Source organism: Cuculus canorus, chromosome 13 (genome assembly GCF_017976375.1).
Source record: "Cuculus canorus isolate bCucCan1 chromosome 13, bCucCan1.pri, whole genome shotgun sequence".
Lineage (NCBI taxonomy): Eukaryota > Metazoa > Chordata > Aves > Cuculiformes > Cuculidae > Cuculus > Cuculus canorus.
In genome coordinates this window covers 1,715,766-1,730,000 of record NC_071413.1, presented here as the reverse complement: position 1 = coordinate 1,730,000, position 14,235 = coordinate 1,715,766, and the positions used below count along the sequence as shown (strand labels likewise).

The window sequence follows — 14,235 nt, the reverse complement described above, 5'->3', positions numbered from 1 at the left end:
TAATAGTTTCACACAATTATTTCTATAGACCTTGGTATTTTGTCATCAAAAGTAAAATATTATTGACTTATGCGATTGTATTTTTTTAGCGCCCAGGGTTTGTCACAGTTTTACCTGGCAAATAGCATCCTGGAGTTCACATTCCATTAAAGATTGGTACTTTAATAAAATGTCTGAAATCATCTCATTTGCAATAGGCACGTCTGGTCTTTCTGCAAAGACGACTCTGAACATCCTTTAGGTTGGGATTTCAGGAGGGGGAAATTTGTTAATATGTTCACTCCTGCCTGACAAATGAGCATTATCGTCGATGTGGGTGCACATTTCCACTTATCCTTTTTGTAGCTGGAAAGCTTTATGAAAAATAAATTAATAATGCATACTAAATTATGTCTGCGAGAGACATTTATGTATATATTGCTAGCTTCAAGACTGATTAGATTTACATTTCTTTAAAAATGATTTTTTTCTCCCACATCCATAATGCCTTTAGAATGCACCGCGTGATAGAAAAATGCAATCTCAATTTCAATTGAATACCTGGAAGGAGTGTTTCCCCCCCATTAATATGTACATGTGTTCCCCTAGAGTTTGCGTTATTTTTCCTAAAAGAGACTCTTCCCTTGAATTACCCCGACCCAAATGGATGCCTTAGGAGGAGAAATGCAGCAAAGTAGATGTCCTATTATCATAACTTGAAAGAGGTCCATTTAATAATAGCCTGTATTAAACAAGAGTCTGTTAACTGTACAGTAAAGACCGTTTTTCACCAGAGAACGCCAAACATATGTTTTAAATGCCGCTAGAAATGGATGCAGCGTGCTCTTTCCTTCCGCCTCAGCCTGCAGTGTATTACTTCGATTTGGAAGGCAGAGCCACCGCTAACGCTTAACACCGCTGAAAGAGCCACCCTTCAAGGTTTTTTTTAACCACAAAGAAAAGAGAAATATAGTAGCATCGATTGTTAAATCCTGGTGCTTGTTACTCACTGCCCGCACACAGAACATCATGCCTTTGTAGCAGTGAGGAGAGTTGGTATTTATCAGGGTTCAGAGCTAGTTCAGCCACACACTTGACAAATTATTTGTGGAATTGTTGTATTCACAGTCACTTAAATAAGAATCTGTCAACACAAGGCTGTGCTTTGTTGCAGCAGGTCTCACAGTTTTTCCTGCGCACTCAAAGAATGATGGATTGGAGGTAATGCAAATTCACTACCATTTTATATGCTGGTGCCTTCTTCATAGACAGGAAACATAGCTCAGTATCATCTTGTAAAATGCCTTAACTGTAAGGGCCTGGTTCGGTGCTGAAAGTGCTTTTTAAAAATGGTATGTTGGAACAGGGAAATGTAAGTCAAATATTTCCCTCACGTCTCCTTTTAAAGGCTGTTTATTGGAGCAGGTGTGCATTCAGATTTTCCCAGACGAAGTAGGACATATGCTTATCTGTGCCTGGTAATTAAAGCAAATTAATAAATGCAATTGTTTGATTTTATGGCAACTTAAAAGTTAATACTGCTTAACGGGGTATTAAATTTGAAGAGCTCTTGCAGAAGAAAAAATGCCCATTGCGGTAACTCAGGCTGCGTTGCCGATAGTAAGTTTTTTAGTAAATTCATTTGTCTAGCAAAAAATTTGCCTGTTTTAAAGATTAACAACCAGTTTTAAAAGGCATAATACAAAGGTGAAAAAAAAAAAGATTCTTTGACAGAATTGAGCTTAAAACAATAAATTTTTAAAAAATTATCTATGCTGGTATATAGTTTTTAAAGTTTCTGTCCAAATCTGGAATGTTTTGCCCAGGACTAAAGACAACTGTAAAATTTTTGCCACTTTCTAGTTGGAGCTTTTCCTTGCCCTGCTCCCAGAGCTGCCCCAGGGTCACGCAGGAGCCCACCGGCAGCACGGGAGTGCCCTGGGAGGGATGGAGGGAGCGACGGAGGGCACTGACAGCAGCCCTCGGGGATGTCAAAATGAATAAGGAGACGTAACAGCGTGCACTGGACAAGGCTTTTCTGGAAAGTTCTCATTGCAATTGAATAAATGGAGTTATCGACTATTAAAGTTATATCTCAGAGCCTTTTTCTTTTTGGTTGTTCAGGAAAATTGATCTTTCTGCACTGGGAAAAAGCTCATCTGTGTGGGAGAGGGCTGTTGGAGAGGCTCATTTCAAGTGTAAGGAATGAGCTTGCCAGGAGTTAAGGACAATCACAAGTCTTGCCTTGTTCTGCCTCAAGTTCAGGGTGAGTTTCTTTGATTTAGGATAATAACGGGGGAATTTCATGATACGCGTATAAAAATGTTTTTAAAACAAGCAACAAATTTTGGAGAGCAAACATAAGACAAATATTATTGGCTTGGCTCAGTGCCCTAATGGGAGGCCCAGATCACAGTTACACAATAGTAATTTGAATTTCCTGCATGTGAAAGGTGTGAATAGGCAGCTCTGCAGGGCAGCATCTCCCGTTCTCCTCTTAATTCACCAGCACGCATCCGGCTGAAGCGCAGAGCAGGGACTGCAGTGGTTATCTGCAAAGAAGCTCTTGGAAATGTTGAGTTGACTTAATTTTGTTGATACCTGTAATACGGAATTGTGTATAAATTAATGTTCTCCTGTTAGACTTGCAGAACACATAGGTCCTGCTGTACCTCTTTACCTTTAGCCGTGACATAGAAGTGCACCAGCACGTATGGGCACTGCGATACCCGCCGCGAGGACTGGTGCCTACGCTGACAGGGTCGGCTGTGACACCACTGCGCGCCCTTGAGGAGGCTGGTCCCAACAATTTCGATATCTAGGGGCTCTTCAGCTTTGCAGGGAGGCATCTGTGTGGCTGAGTAAAACTCTGCAGCCTTGCAGAGCGTTCAGGCTGTGGTAGTGTTTCCCCAGCAGCCTTTCAAAGCATTTGGAAGCTCGACACACTTTCAAAGACTACAGATTGACTTACAGTATGGGATATAGTATTTTCACTCACGTCTAAAAGCGCTGTTGCGTGGCCAAAAATTAAATCGCCAAGAAATCACACATGCTTCACGACACAGATCTTTGATAACATTAAAAGTATATGTAATATTTTGAAATCGCTGGCCAATTATTTCTAATAGTTTCATGATAATTTATGTAGAGAATCTCTCTGTTGGATGTGTTCCTGCTTTGGTCTAAATGTATTTTTGAACGCTCTGTCAAACATCCCCATTTGGCACCTATTTTGTTTCACTGAATTTCTTTAGTATGTCCAGATCTCTTGCCAATGTATTTGCGGAACATATTTTGACAGCTTTGTCACCAAATTTGTTACTTCTTGTGTTTGGAATGGGTATCAAATTGCGGATATTAATGTGTGGGTTTCCTTTTGGTATAGACTCAACTGGAATTTAATACCTTTGTGTTCTCTGATGGTAATGATGATAAAGTGAGTGAATATTTGTTATTTTTTTTTACTCATTTGAGATGTTATTAAGATTTAAAAAGCACAAATCTGTTATAAATGTAGTGATTTGGAACGTTTGCAGCTAAAAGCATCTTAAGCAGAATATCCTTAAACTTGAGAGAGCTGTGATTTTACAGTACTGACTTACCTAAGCTTTATAGTAGAAATAGTACATATGTGGAGGCAGTAGATCCTCCCTCACTACGCATGTACATGTGTATAGTAGAATTATATTACGGGTGTGTGTATATAATTCTATTTCAATATGCATGGACTAACTGAATTATTGAATTTCAATTTGTTGTTCTCATTTATGAAACAGTCTTCCTATTGGGTTTGTTGGAGCTGAAAGAAAATGGTATATTTGAGGCTGATCATCATCTTTTGCATCATGTTTTCTTCACGTGGTAGTTCTGGATTAAAAGAGATGACAAGATAACGTGTGTTGAAATACGTAAATCTGCTTTGTGGCTCTGCAGCAGTGGCCAAAAGGAGGAGCCCTGGGAGCCCTACCAGAGGTGTCGCAGAGACTACGTAAGTCTTTGTTATTCCCCTCGAATGGGCGCTACCCTCAGCGCTGCGTCAGCTTGGATCCTGGGGTCAGGGAGATCATGCGGTGAGGACTTGTCCCTTACAGCCATGGTTTCTGTGGGTGGATGGTGACTGCCCACCGCACAGCTGCCGGTGGCCTTCACTCTGGGTGGGTGTAGACCTTGGGTGGGTGTAGACCTTGGGTGGGTGTAGACCCGGACATCGCCCCGAATCTGAATGGATGAACGGGGCGTGAGTGCTGTTTTTCAAATGTTGCCCAGAGAAATAGGCCGGAAACATTTAATGAATGAGCCGCTTTTGATAGCGGAGGCTAAATGCACGGTTTAGAATTCAGCTTAAATAACGCTTAGGGGTTGCCATAGCTCCTGATTTCTTTTGCTTTGTTGGAAATTCTTTGGAAATTCTTTCTTTTCTTTGTTTTCTTGGAAATTCTTTTTGTCACCATTAAAGGTGATCTTGGGTGTGGAGGACAGGAGCAGGTCCTGGTGACGGCACTGTCTCGGAAATGGCACATTCCTAAGCACACTAGGAAAGACACCCCTGCTTCTTCGGGCTCCCTGTTGGGCCACTTTCTAGCAGCCTTTGGAAGGCGCTCTTTGGTTGGTACAGGGATCTGCTACCTTCGTGCTGGCAGGTAGGTTGTCTGCTGTGCTGAATAATAAGTATCAAATAGGCAGTGAATCCCCCCAAACTTGCTTATGTTCCTGATCAAGTTCTCCTCTTATTTTTGGAACATAAGGATTGGTTTTAAAATATCAGTGGTCTCTGAACCCATATATATTGCTTTTTACTAAGATTTGATCAAGAATCTTAAGTATCAACAAAAAATGTTAATGAATCTAATAACGTTATATAAAAATACAATTGTTAATCTAGAATATTTTTAGAATAAAATCCAGATTATTTTTTGAAGAGGACACACCTTGGAAATCTATACCATAATTTCAGTTACGTGTGCAAGCCTATTAATTTCTTTTTTTAAGCTTTACATGGCAGCTGCCCCATCAGTTCTATAAACTGAACTTGGATTTGAACCAGAAATAATTTTTTTCAGAGTAAGATTTTATTCAATGTCTTATAAAGGACATGATATATAATACAAAGGAAAAACATTTCAAATACAGTTTAATTTTTAATTCTGATTTTGTGGTCCTGTGCAATAATATCTGATTTTTTGAGACATTTCTTCCAGCTTTTCTGGAGATGTTGAGCCACATTCTACAATCAGGGCACAGACACAAGCAGGGTATCAGAAGTTCTTCCTCAAAAAGAAATTGTATTAAGATGACAAAAAGTAGCACGGCTCTTCTGTGCCTGTGCTTGAAGTAGGATATATACTGCATTTTGGGGTAAGTTATTTCTCAAGTGTGAAGCCCAGCGTTCGGGAGGGCAGCAATCTCGTGCCGGCATTCTCCAGAGCAGTAGGAGCGATAGGCCATGGAAATGGTCCAGCCCTGACATACTTCTCTTGTTTTTAGAGAACAGAGTAACGTAATAGCTGCTGTGCTCCTTTCATAATACCAAAGCATTTCTTACAAAATAGTGGAGTCTGGGGCGAGGTGTGGAGTAAGATAATGCTATAAAGAACAGACTGAGCTGCCACTGATTCAATTGTCTTTTCGGTTGGAAATTTTACATTATAGAATATATATTTTGCTGGTTAAATTTGCTATTGATTTCCTTTATTCCATTGAAATTCTGAATTTTTGCTACTTGCTTGGACTTTTTTCATGCAGTGATAACACAAAATAAATCAAATGCCCTAATCCCGAGAAAGGAAATCGTCGGCCGCTCTGCGTAATTTTGTTTGAGTGTTGGTAGATGACTAACTCTTCCAGACAACTTTTAACAGATTGCTAAATACGCAAATAATTTGCTTATTAGAGGTGATATTTACCAAAAAAACCTTAGTAGAATGTTCAGGCACTGAAATACATTTATGGTCATGTTAAAAATGAGGTGACCTCCTGGAGACAGACCTTGGCTCCTGAGAAGAAATGAGCTTAGGAAGGTTCCATGAAACACACGAAGTTATTGTCTATATATAAGATGTAATAATGTCATCTGTTTTTTTCCTGTTTCCTGTTGATTGACTTTTATAGCTTGCAAGCATTATGCTGGATTGCAAATTGCAATAAATTTAATCAAGAATTATTTTATTCAGCCTACTAATGAGGAATAATAGCGTATGTATCAATTAGACATGTCAATTTGTGTGAAGAAATAGATTTACAAAGGGATAGTAGGTAAAAAAAATATCATTGGTATCAATTCACTTCATTATTTTTAATTTGCTGTGAATATTGAGTGCTTCCAACATAAAATCATTCCTCAATTAAAATAAAACAGCTGTACTCCTATCAGCTTTTCCTTGCTTGTTGTTGCTTACAGATTAGCAGTTGTCATTGGCTTCACTCTCATGTCATTTCATTAATTTGGAACCATAAATGGGTAAAGAAATAAGATAATAATCTTTGGTTTGTCGATGTATTAAGTAATGTATAGAAGTTGTTTTTCTCAGCTGGCAGTGGAAGGGTAGGAATGCGGCAGCAGCGACATTTGGAGGGTATCAGCGCTGTGACAGAACCCCTTCCACCGCTGTTCTCCAGCGTCAGCAAAGCAATAGCAGTTGGGACCACTTTATTCATTTTGGCACTTTTTAATTGCTTGAGATTCCGTTCTCTGGAGGTGATTTGTAGTGAACCCATAACCATGTTACAGTGTAAACGAGAAGGATGAATTTGGAATTGGATTGGTTTGCAGCTTGCTTTCACTGTAGGATCTAATGAATCCGTCTCTTTCCTTTAGTAGCAAATGTGTGCTCTGTTTTAGTTTTTCATGATATCATTGAACACGTTTGTGGTTTTGAGTGACATGTAGTTCTGTCCTTGTCCTTATTTATCTCCAAATAGATGAAACGCTTGACAATATGAGGATGTTTATAGAGAGAAGCATGGGAGTTGCAAAAGCTATTTCTGCAAGCCCAGACGTGAAAATCTGCTGTATAATTTCTTCTGTTAACTGCTGTTTTTCTAGTAGTGAGTCCTTAACGGCCTTACAATATTTTAAATTGGTCTATCTTTTATTACTATCTAGCTATTATTTTAATGGGGAGTTCGAAAATATCTGTCTTTTTAAAGGCGTGGTCTATAAGATGTAAAAAGTATGGAGGAAGAATCAGTAATTACATATTGTAATAGAAAATAATATTCCCTCTCAGCTCACTCTGGTTTCAAGAAATGAAGGTGAGCTGTGCTTCTGGTTGTTTTTCCTGCAGCTGGTGTTGCAAGTTCCAATACCTTTCGATCCCACCGACTGAATGCATTTTATCACCATGTATTTTTATTATTTTTTTTGTTGCCAGGGAGAGCTTTTTGATAGAATCCCTAAAAGAGAATTCATGTCTGTGAGGAGACCGAACACTTGGGGTCTGAATCCTAGTTAAGAGCAAATTCGCTATTACAAGAAGTAAAATCTTGTGAATGTTTTCCTCTGCTCTGAAAGCGGTAGCTCATGTGAGAGAATTTTAACTAATGATTGTTACAATGCTTGTCTGCTGATTTGCTTCTCCATAACTGGAATCTGCATGCTAAATGTGCGAGGATTTGTGAGCTTATGCTAAAATTTCAGCTAACCAAAGACTTCTCTGCATTTCACTATTATTGAAATAGCAATAGTAATAATAAGAAATAGTAGCAAAAATACATTAACTATGTTTCTTTTCATGAATTCACTGAAATTAAGTAGATGATCATGGCATAAACAGAACATATCTTCGGTTTTTGATAAATCTAGGGTGTTGTCATTTAACAGCAAAGATTTGTTAGAAAAAGGCTATGTGAGTTTAACGCTTCTGAATATGTATCTGTATTACTTCTGAATATGTATCTATATATTTCAGAAGTGAATATGAAATGTTGCTGAAAATCATAGACCTATAGATACGCTATTTGTAATCCATAACAGCATCTACACTGGGACCTGAGCTGATTAATTTATCCCAGGTCACGTATCTGTGCAATCCATTGTGCCGCGGTTTTGGGTGATGTTTAGAGCAAGAATTTTCCCAGCTGTGCAACAATCACAAGAAAGCTTTCAAAGTTTAGGGGGAAAATGATAAACAGGAAGTTCGTATCTCAGGATTGATTGCTGAATTCTTTAAATTGTAGATAATTATGAGTTGGGATACTGTTATTTACAAATAAACTTTGTTTTTATCAGTTTCTATCAAGAGGCAGTGCCAATCATTTTTGTATCTCCTGTTTGTGTGCTCAGGGTTAATGAGATAGGGATCACATTTGGAATCAAATCATCATAAAGAGAGGGAAAAACTGTTTTACTTCATCTTAAGGCCCTCAAAACAAACTCATCATCTTTTTTTTCTCTGCAGTAGGCAGTACTCTTCAAATCAAAAGCAGATCCTTTAAAGCCAAGTTAATTATATTTATTTAACTAAGGTCTTGAAAAGCGCCTCCCCTGTTTGAACGCTATTTCTCTATGTGCAGCCGTGGCAAAGTTTACAAGCTTGGCGAGACCTTAAGTGACTCGCTTTACACAGCCGTTCGCTATCGCTCTACACACCAATAACCCTTTAGTATAATAAAATATATGTCTCTGCTTCTTTACTAGAAGTTATAGAGAAGTCCTCTGATCATCCAGCTGTGAAAAGCACCATGACTGGTTCTGCCCAGAAGCTGCGTGAATGCATGTGGAGCAGAAAAGTTGCTCTTTATAGCCAGCTGTAAAATTCTTTCAAACCCTGTGAATGTTCAGCCAGAGAAGGCTTTTCTCACTGAGATATAGATTAGCTTCAGCACAGCAGCCGTCAGCAGTGTGCGTGAGTCGAGGTTTCACTCCAAGCCTACACTTCACTGGGGGCGCTCAGTCAGGCAGCCCATTTCAAGAAACAAAACAGCGTTTGGTTCCAGTAAAGCTACCACAGAACACCCTACAGTTTTGACAAACGTTGTAATTAGTTACTATTGTGTGTTTCCCACACAGTGCAAACGCTGTAGAATGTTGTTCACGTGATGCAGCATTGCCAGCAGATAATCGTCGGAGCATTAAACCAGAAGAGGTTGTGTGTATGCTACAGGCTGCAGGAGAAGAAGAAAATGTAAACAAAACCAAACAGCTGAACTTTTCAGATGATGCCATTCCTTTCCTTCTGTGAAGCTTCTTCATCCTTAAAGTTACTTTTTGTCAGTTCCTCTAGAAACTGATTCAAAACCCCTAAACCTATCTGAAAACGCTTCTGTTTCTGTCCTGGTCTTGACTGTGTGAATTTTTTAGAACATTTTTAGTTTAATTATGCAGCATTAAAAATCAGTAATTAAACTGAATTTGCAATTGGAACTGCTCATTTTAGTTAACTGTCAAATTTACTATGGCATTGTGAAATAGAGGCCTTTATTATTATGAGGTGTTTTGGAAAAAACCTGCTTTTTAAATGGGAGAAAATTGTCATATTTCTGAGTCCTGTCACAAAGAGCCACAATCCAAAGAGAGAGCTCATCGAGGATGTGTGTTACACTCTAAACACAATGGAATCATGGTGGTGTCTTAAATTATTGGTGTACCACAAGTGTGGACAGTATGGAATGAGGTCTTTTTTGCATGTTTATTTTGCGGAATGTCTTTTCAAATATAAGTGGGAGGCTAATGTTGCTTTAAAATAATCTTGTGATGACCTGTTTGTCTTACGGATATCTGACATGTTGTGTTTTGCAGGATGCTATGATGCGGTTTGATGGATATTGTGCGCTATATGAGAAGTACGAATCTTAATATCTCTGTTCCTCTGTTTTAGCACGTGAGGCAAAGCTCTGCGTACGCGGAGCACCTCAGACTAGTGTCTGAGACTACCCTTTTCCTCTGAGCCTCAGGCATTTTTATCACTGTGCCAATAAAAGGAAAGGGATTTATGGGGTACTGCTTTTTAATTCATTCAATTCTCTGTTCATTGTGAGGTTAATGTTGTTGATCTATTTTTCTCTTGAAACAAATAAAAACAATATGTGCTGACACTGACTTTGACTTTTGACATGGGAAATAGAGGTCAACATTTAATTCTATATTTATAGACTGCATGAACAATATTATCTGTATTAAAAACTGTTCACTCAGTCCTTGTCATTTTACAACTTGGTTCGGTAGCTTATTTCATGTTAAACTCTGTCTCCAGCTCTGATCAAGGTGCCATCATTCACAGCACTACATTTAAGGCATTGTCAGCCTTTCCATTGAAAACACCTTTTTTCCAGGGTGTTTTAACTTGACTAGGTAAAAATTACACCAAGACTAATCTGTGGCTTTATTTTAAATGAAATACATTAAAAAATACCCTAAACGTACAGATCAAAGAAGCTACAAAGAAACCTAATAAAGCTGGGTGCTGACTTATTCTCAATGGCCATTTTTATTTAATTAATGTGATTTATCGAGCAGGTATAACACTGCCTAAGTATTCTTCTGTTTCTTTCCTTCTTGAATATTCCTGGCTGTTTATTTTTGTAAGAGGTGATTGTCCCCTAACAGATGCCTCATGCCCAGACTACTCAGTTAGTGATGTGATTGTTGTAACAGATGAGCGTGGTACAGCTATACCTATCCAAGTCTCCTCATAGATGAACTTACAATTCTGTAGATCATTTTTCTTCTCAAAATAAGCTCTCATGGAAATTTTTTTGCTTTCAGAAAGGAGAAGGAAGGACTAACCCGTGTTATCCATAGTGGTTACAGAGGATCTACAGTTGTGCATGAGCATTCCTTATGATATGGAACAGGATCCTCGATCCCTGGGCAGGTAAAGCTAAAGCAGTTTCACAAGGACAACTGTTTAGACCATCTATGCTGATCTGACTTTCCTGGGTGTAATTACCTTTGATAATTTTTATGAGCTAAAGCCTGGCATAAGTAAACAGACTTTGTTCTATTCTTGTTTACAGGATGAAGGCCTTTAGCAGAGCTTCTATTCACAAGGAAACTGAACTGTCAGTACAATTGTTATTAACCTGCGTTTATTTTCAGAATCATCAAGTCTTCCTTTAGTCAATGGCAAGCAATTTTGAGGTTAAAATTGTCTTCTAATGCAAACAGGCAGTAATGTTTTCCATAGGTCACTTAGATCCTTTATCCACAAAAATATGTATTTCCTTGGTGTGAAGAAATGGAATAACCTGTACAATTTAATCTATGTTTTTTTAAAATATCTTAGCATATACCACGTTTATGTAAAAATCAACCAAAATAGCTATTGCAATCTGTAAGTGTTTGAAATAGATGGGGTTTTATACTAATATGCATCTACAGTGGTCCACGATAACTGCCAAGGGCTTTTTTTAAAAAGTAAGTTTTATGGAAATTCATATGCGTTTTTTAAGTGTTCAGTGATTTATATACGGTTCTTGGGAAGCAGAGGATCTGCCCCATTTCATATGTGTCTGTCTTAATGAGGGCTGTTAAGCTGAAACGTTGATGGATCGTGTTACAAACGATGCGTCTCTGAAAAGTTTTTCATTAAAATGAACTCATAAAGACTCTTAGTGTTTGCTCCTCAGCAGATGGCAAGAGGTGTTTATTTGCCGTTTGGAATTCTTTCTGTTTATATACAGTGGAATGGAGAGGACAACTGAAGGATCCAGCGAGTACTTGTAAGACTATTTAAAACAGAGATCATTACTATTAATGCTATCAGTACATGGGAGGTTCAAGTTACACATTCTTTTTGCAACCGGCTCTACCTTTGCATTGAAACTCTTCCAAATACTGGACTTTATTGGAAAAAGTAGAAATATATTTTCCCGATGTGGAACTCTGTGTGATGAAGAGTTTAATGTCAGGGGATATTTTTAATAGTCAGATCTTTTATTTCCCTTTCTGTTTCATTCCCTCTCTCAGATTCTCTTTTGAAAACGCTCCTGCTCTATTTCTGGCACTTTTGAACTTTATTTCTCTTTCCTTGTCCTTTTCCCTTCCATCTGTTTGCTGGTTTCATTGTCTCTTAGCTGCCATTCCCCATTATTACATCCTTCAATCTGCAAATCCTCTCCCATATGTGCTCCTGTCCTTCCCTGGGCCTGTAGCCTTTTGATTTTTTCCAGATCTCATTTCCTTTTCACCTGATCTGGCTTTATTCAACTCTGCTCTCGTCTGTCTTGCAGCCTGTCTCAGACCCCCCTTTTTTCTTCTGCCCGGTTGTGAATCCTTAAACTAAACAAGAGTTTGGTAGAAGACGTCAACAAATGTGATGTTCGGACCTGAGCCTGGCAGCTGGGAAAGGAAAACGGGCATGAAAAAGCCAAACTTCTTATTAGGCTGTATGAATACTTTTTAATGAATAAAATACTCAGTGAATACTTCTTTTCTGCTTTCAAAGTTTCCTGCAAAGATTCAGGCGTTCTGTGTTTTATTTAGTTAGTATTATTTACTAATTTTAGTTGAATATACTTCTGATGTACTCACAACAGTTTATGCAAAGAATCACGCTTTGTACTGCCATAAATGTTGTTATTTGAATTACTCTCTGGGGTGAATTACAGTGTAGGAATTGCGCAGATTGAAAATTTCATCAGTTTAAAATTAAAAATTCATAATTACAGTTAAAGAATTATTCAAATTGAAATTTAACTTTAAGATGTGATTTGAGGTTAGAATTTCTTTTTTTCTAGGAAGAAGGCTTAAAGAACTGCCAAATGTAATCCCATCAAATTACATTTTAAGTAGGAATGAAACAAATGTCAGTTGTATTTGCCAAATTCCTCTAAAATTCCTCAGTATGGAATCTCTCTCATTTGCAGACAGCCTGATCTCTTGAAGTTGGGTGCATTGCATCTGCGCTCCCTAAAAATGAAGCTTTAGAATATTGTTGCAGTATGTGACTGGGTTTAGCTTTGTTTTGGGTTGGTTTTTTATCTCCCTGTGCTGCTGAGGAGGGATGCCTGTGTTTGCAGGAATGCAAACAGGACGAGTGGCAGCATGTTTACATGTGTCAGCATATTTAGATGTTTTCCTTGGTTCTAATCCTGCCATAGGAGTTCTGTCCTGGAGACCTGAACACGTCGTGCCATACCTTGTGGACTTACGATCTCCTCTTGCCCATGGGTGGGTGAGCGTTGCGTTTCACTGAGCAGTGCTGCATCCATGCGTTTTTTTTCCTCTTTATTTTTCTTTTTAGAAAAGGTTTAAATCGCACTCACTGCTCTGGAATAGAGAAGCTCTGATTGGGAAGTGGAGATTTTCCTCTGTTCTGAAGCAAAACCCAGAGACCCGTTTCCTGTGGTGGTTTCCCGCCTTGCAGACTGTGCCACTGGCATTTCTCTTCATGAGGAGGAGAGCACATGGACCCTTCTCTTCTGCACGTCCCTTCTCAAAAGCAGCACCGGTGTTTTCTTGGCAGGTGAGTGTGGGGACGCTGATCTTGCTTGAAGGCAATGCAGTCGTTTCCCTGAAACAATACATCTTCAAGAGGGGAAAAACTGTAATGAAATATTCCTCGTCTGGAGAATGTTTTATTACTCACTACCTGAGAACAGCCCTTGATGTGGAATTTACCTGTAAGTGTGCTATATTCACATCTATTTTCTTCATTTTTCACTCCTGTGAAAGGGAAGAGGGGGAAAAAGGAGCGACATTAGGGGTCTGATATCTGCTGCTGTTTGTTATGAAGGTTCTGTCTCCCTGGACATCGTTTGCCCGTATTAACTGGTAGTGTTCCACAAAAGCGCAAAGGAACAACCACAGCAGTGATGAATCTTTGCTGATGGACATCAGATGTTTTGTTGGGGTTTAAAAGAGTCTGAAAAAAATCAAGTTCTTCAATTTTCAGCAGAGTTAACAGGTGTTGGTATCAGAGAGGCAATGAAATATTGCCTCAGGTGGGGAAATAGTGCTGTGGAGTAACGGTAAATCAGAACGCTCTTCTTGTCCTGAGCTGGCTGAACTTGCTTTCAGTAGTTCAGCATATCTTTGTTTATAAATCTAAATGCTATTGCGTTGCATTGTACTTTGCAGTGTAATAAATTGTAACATTGAACATTAACTGGTCAGGCTTCAGTGATAACAAAAGTTCAGCAGGCTGGTGGCACTCTGATCAATATTGCATTCTATTTATAGTATTGTTACAAATTGAAGTTTTATTTAAATTAGACAATGCTGAGAAGCTTGCAGTAGATCAATAAACTAAAATACAGTAACGGATTTTAATTCGTGGTTGTTATGCTGCTCCTCTTTTGTCACACGCATCCTTAATG

The 14,235-nt window shown here is 38.6% G+C and overlaps 1 long non-coding RNA gene across 2 annotated transcripts in view; it reads left to right on the top strand.

Moving 5' to 3' along the window:
• Nucleotides 1-9,931, top strand: part of LOC128853495 (uncharacterized) — a 63,245-nt gene extending 53,314 nt beyond the window's left edge. The window contains exons 6-10 of one of the 2 annotated variants that reach the window (XR_008452064.1): nucleotides 2,104-2,245; nucleotides 3,845-3,967; nucleotides 4,436-4,619; nucleotides 5,178-5,334; nucleotides 8,615-9,931. This is a non-coding gene — a long non-coding RNA (uncharacterized LOC128853495). Of the gene's footprint in view, nucleotides 1-2,103; nucleotides 2,246-3,755; nucleotides 3,968-4,435; nucleotides 4,620-5,177; nucleotides 5,335-8,614 lie in introns of both variants that reach the window. The other variant, XR_008452065.1, reaches the window with a different exon arrangement.
• Nucleotides 9,932-14,235: the final 4,304 nt, after the last annotated feature.